Here is a 6067-nt window from a genome sequence, read left to right on the forward strand (position 1 = left end):
TTCCCTTCTCTCCCCCCCACTTGCTTGAAGACTATATCTGCTGGTAGCATACTATGCTCGCTCATCCTGCTGTTTTCAGCACTGGGCTACTTGCTCTGTAGGGTCTCTGGAGTATTCTGGGATTTCTTGATTCCTGGATAGAATCATTGTAATCCCATCTAGCCTTTGCACTGATCCTGAAAGCTAGCTTTTCCCTTTCCAAAGTTCTCTTCCCATCAGCTCCCCATGCCACAATTGACCAGTACTGTTATGTATGCAATCTCAAGGGAAATGAAGTCTTGGCCATTTTCCCCAATAAGTGATTGCTTTCTAAGACCAAGCATTCTAAGGAAATTTAGACTGTTTCCATCAGATGTGACCCAGTTACATGTAATATTGTGTTATTTTCCACATGGGTACTTAAATGATAGCCCTACTCATATTGAAAAACAAACACACAAATATATTAAGTTGACAAATGAGTCCTTCTAGGCTAGGATTTTCTGTCTAACTTAACAGAGTACAGTTTGTGGGAGGGAAAAATGACTCTTTTTTCAGGTTAGCTACTAAAAGTTAGAACATCCCTAAGGATTGAGAAGCACAGGAGTAAATCCCATATTGCATAACCTAACAAAATCCTGAGATCACAAAAGGCTTCCATGGGCTATGACAATGGATTGAATTTTATAAAATACAATATAATAGGAAAAATGTGAAGTTCCATATCTGAATTTTAAAAATTATAACAAATAATTTGGCATCTAGGTGGCACAGTGAATAGGATACTAGCCCTGGAGTCAGGAGCACCTGAGTTCCAATCTTGCCTCAGAAACTTGACACTTACTAGCTGTGTGACCTTGGGCAAGTCACTTAATCCCAATTGCCCTGCCTTTCCTCTCCCTTTGCCACCCTCAAAAATAATGTATCATAAATTATAACAAATAGAATGGAGGAGGCACAGCTAGATAGCAGACCTTGTGAAAAAAAATCTAGGGATTTTAGTGGAACACAAGTTTGATGTGAGTGAATAATGTGACATGATAGCCAGAAATTACAAATAGGATTTTTAAAAAGTATTTAGAAAAGCAATATACAGAAATAGGAAGGAAATAATACCACTGTAGCCTGCAATGGTCAGTCTAATATCTGGCACATTTTGTTAAGTTCTGGTAACAACATCTTAGAAAGTTGACAAACTGAAGAGCATGAAGAAGGGGACATAAATGATGATGAGAGGACTGGAGACCACACACACACACACACACATACATACATACATATATATATATATATATGTATGTGTATATATCTATATCTATACACACACATATCATATGCTCAACAGCTTTACATTTTTTAGACTGTCACATGGTGTGGTAATACCCTTTATCTTTTTCTATCACTTACAACTACTCCACTTCCATGCAAATGCTCTGAAAATCTCTAATCCTTATCTTTCATCATTCTATCTCTCTCTATGCTTTCCATCTTTAATCTTCCTAAAGCCATTCTTCCTAATCACTGTGACTTCTGGTCCCTCCACTTTCAGTACTGTCCCATGTCATTAACCTTACTCCGACTTTACATTGTTCCTTCCTCAGTCTTAACCCTTTAGTTAACAGGTTAAACTGTATACTTTCTTTTCCTCTTAAATCTCTTGTTCCCTTATTATTTGCTTGTACCTTGTCAAAATTAAATTTGCATTATTTGCACCCTTTACATCCTCTCCTACTCATAAGCTAAACATTTATGTCATGTAATTTCAGCTGATCCCGTAGTAGAGTCAAATAATGCTTTTTCCCCCTCAATTTTCTATCCCACTCCCTACAGTAGTCATTTAAAAGCCTCCTTTTTCCTCTATCCTCTCCTACCACTTTCTTCTTCTACCCTCACAGCTAAGGAATTTACTTCCTTTATTGAGAAAATGGAGGCCATTTACCTTAAGTTCTCTTCTGTATATATAACTACATTTTTTTTACCTCATCCTCCACTATCTCCTCTTTTACTTGAGTCTCTAAAGAAAAGACACTGCCAGTCTTTAATCCCATCCTCTCTCATCTTCTCCAGCAATTGCCCCAACAAATATGTCTTCTCTGTCATCTTTAATCTTTCCCTTCCTACAACCAAAGTGACAAAGCATGGTACACAAATAGATTTGTGGACGTTTTGCAAACTCTACATCTTCAGGTTCTGTAGAATTTCCTTGTCCTGACTTCATGACCTTGCTCTGCCTTCCAGAATCTCCCTTCACCTCTTCACCTGATGAGTGGATACCTAATGTTTAAAGTGAAACCAAAATGCTAGCTCCTCCAGGAAATCTTTCCTGATTCCTTCCGTCCCTCAGGTGAGATCACAGAACAGCATCAACATTCCCCCACGCCTGCCCCACACATCTCTAATGCACTTATCATGAAATATTGTATGTTATAATAATCTGGGTTGGTAGCTGTTATATTACTTGACTATATAACCAATGAGAACAGAAACTATTATCTAAACTTTGTACCTAGCCCTGTACTTTTTGTGGTGACCTATACATGGTGAACACTCAATACCTAATATAGTGCCTGAATCCTGGTAGATGCAGAATAAATGTTTGTTGTTTGAAGGATTAATTGATTTTATACATGGTCACTAACATGATTTGAGTTGAGATTTCTGTTCCAGATGGACTACATAAACTCTGAGCTCCCTTCCTTCTCAGAGATTTTGTGAGTTAAATATAACCAAACACTAAATTATGGGAAACAAATTTTGAGTACCATAGTTCATTTATTGGATAGGGAGTGTCATGAGACATGGAATAGCAAGGGAAACCCCCTTGGAAGATCTAGGGTTTCAAACTGGGTCAGTGAAGAGGTGAGATAAGATTATTGTCATACACAAAAAGTGATCACCCTAAATAGATAAAAGAATTCCAGATTTGTGTTCCAATACTGTCTCTGACATACACAAGCTGTGTGGTCCAAGAAAGTAATTTCCTTTCCACTTGTTTCTTTACCTGTAAAATGTAATGGTATTTATGCCATAGACCTCATGAGATTTTTGTGCAGAAAGTGCTTAAAACACGACATAAATGAAAGTTGGTATTCTTATTAACATAAGCTATTGGCACTATTAATAAAAAATGATGCCAGGATTGGCTTGCCACCTATTTGCTGTGCCAACCTTCTTGGACACTTTCTTGAAAGGGAAAATTTCCAAATAAAGGTCTACTACATTTTAAAGTTATGTTGAGAATGTCTCTCCATAAGCAGGGTATGCAATCAATTACATGTTGATAGACCCAATAACTAGGTGACCCTCTATTGCCAGAGAGTGAAATTTGATAGAAAAGCATAGGCAGGCAAAGAAAATACACCAAGATAGACAATAAGATTATTTTGTAATTCTTATGTAGAGGTAGCACTAATCTTGATATCTCTGATTTACTAGCATGTATTTGGATCCTATTGTGTGAAATTAGAATGTCATGTTGAAACATGGGCTGACTTCAAGATATCTCCAAATCCCAGAAAGGGAACATGTGCTCATTCAAAGGGTACTAGGCTCAGAGTTCAGAGATATGGCTTCATATTCCAGCTCTGTCACTAGCTGCATGGATTATGGGTAAGCCACTTACCCACTCTGAGCCTCAGTTTTCCTCCTCTGTAAAAAAAGAGTAACATTCGCTCTCTGCCTGACAGGGCTGCTGTTAAAAAAATGTGCTTTGTAAACCTGAAGGTATACAGAAATGTGAGTGGTGAGTATAATCTTTTGGACAGAAGCTTATTTTGGATAGAAAGGGCCCATATATACTTAAGGGATTCTTATTTCTTTGATTTACTGTCTCTATTTAGTTAATCAAGGAATTTTATCATTTGACACAATTCAAAAGTACTGAAAGCTCCTCTTTCAAACACATGGGCTCACATGGTTCAAAACATAAATGGCTTTACTCAGGACATAATGAAAACAGATAGCATTTACAACTGATCTCATAAAAGAATACCCATCAGTAAGCAACTCTACCCCTAAGGGACCCTTAGAATCTCAGTGACTTATAGTACTTTCTTGTGTAAGGCACCAACAGTGATCAATTGAGGTTTGCTGTCCAGCATCAGTTTTCTTCTCCATGTCTTCACAGGATCACCTGTTCCTTTGGGTCTTCATGTCCCATTGCCTTTGGTCACTGCTTCCAACCTCTACCCTCCATAACTCTCCTTCCTAAAGCTGACCTTAGTTTTCAGCAGGTAGTGATCTACTCTGTGCAAAGTCCTCTGCACTCCTATCACTCTCTAATCAGATTGCACATTATATTCTAAGGAGACCTGTTCTCTAACAACCATCGTAGACATGGGTAACCTGTAGGTATGTCGCCAACTCAAATAACACTCCTCTGCATTTCTTAAGTTTTCTTTTGCACATGGTCCCCACAACCCCAGCTACTCCCGTGTAGATACTTCTTCTCGGATTTTTGGAACCATTGTTCTTGAGCCTTGAAAATTATGCTTCAGCTTCGTCCTCATGCCAGCTGCTTCCCAGAATTTTGGAAACAAAAAGGATATCTAAAAGCACCTATAATCTTACCCAAACCTGAACAGGACCTCCATCAGCTTCTCTAAGTCGTGATCATTTAACTAGAGCTGCAACAAGTCATTTTAGTGCCCAGGTCAAGCAACATGAATTGAGTCCTCAGGTTGCCTTTGTAATTCATGACATGAAAACAAATAACTAAGATAAATTTAGTTGAGCAAGGGAAAACTTAGGTAGGATGGATAGTTTACAGGTGGATATATGAAAAATGCCTCTTGTTTTAAATTCCAGGATCAGTTGTTTCTACAATGTTGAAAGAGGTCAATTTTTTTCCTCTAAATTGTGATGCCTTGGACCAAAGCTCTGGTCACTCAGTCCTATTTATGTCTGACTTCTATGCATCCAAACTCTGCTCAGAAACTTTTAGCATCAATGTTTAGTGGAAAGAGAACTGGGTTTATAAATCTAAGGAATTTTGCTCAAATTTTGGCTCTGTCCCTTACTAGCTAACCACACCATGATCATCTATAAAATTGAGATAATAATATTAGTAGTAACCACCTCATGAGGCTCCAGTTGGGAAAAATATGAGGTGGCTAGGTGGCCAGGCAGATAGAGTGCTAGGCCTGGAGTCATGAAGATCTTAGTTCAAATTCAGCCCTAGACACTTACTAGCTCTGTAACCTTCAGTGAGTCACTTAATCTCTATCTGCCTTCCTCATCTGTAAAATGGGGATGGTAATAGCAACTACCTCCTAGGGTTATTGTGAAGATAAAAATGAGAAAATATTTGTAAAGTTTTTTTTTTCAAACCTTAAAACACCATATAAATGCTAGTGATGATGATGATGGTGGTGGTTATGTAAAATGTTTTACAAATTATAAATTGCTCTATAAGTATATAAATAAAAATGCTTACTTGACCCTACTCTTCTCTCAATTTTTTATCTTATGTTTCTTCTTCTTTTCGTAGTCAAAATTCTAGAGAGTTGACTCTACTCATTGCTTCCATTTTTCCTCTTTTCATTCTGCCTTTTATAATCTGGTTGAATCTTAAGTAAGCAGAGAAGGAGAAGTTTTTGAGGTCTTATGAATCCAACTTTCAATATAAATATGAAAATGCTTGTATTTACATATGAGGATATGAAGGATTCCAGAAGTGTTTCAGGAACTTTCTTGAAGTGAAAAGTGCTGTAATTCAGTTGACGCGTATTTATTGATAGTCTGCTGTGTACTAGGTACTGTCCTAAGCATTGAAGATGCAAAGAAAGGTAAAAACACATCCCAACAACAACAAAACAGTCTTTGGTCCTAAGTAGCTCACAGTCTAGTGGCGGAGACAACTTGCCAACAGTTATATACAAACAAGATATAGAGAGAGTACACTGGGGGACATATTGGAGAGAAGGCAATGGAACAACTGGGAAAAGATTCTTACTGGTGGAATTTATTTGAGTTGTGAAGAAAACCAGAGAAACTAGGAGATGGAGATAAGGAAGGAGATCATTCCAGATGTTTGGGGCAGCTAGAGAAAATTGTTGGAATTAGGAGATGGACTATCATGTCTAAGGAG

Source organism: Petaurus breviceps, unplaced genomic scaffold (assembly GCF_028583685.1).
Source record: "Petaurus breviceps papuanus isolate PSGF00001 unplaced genomic scaffold, PetGlider_PUasm1.0 65, whole genome shotgun sequence".
NCBI lineage: Eukaryota > Metazoa > Chordata > Mammalia > Diprotodontia > Petauridae > Petaurus > Petaurus breviceps.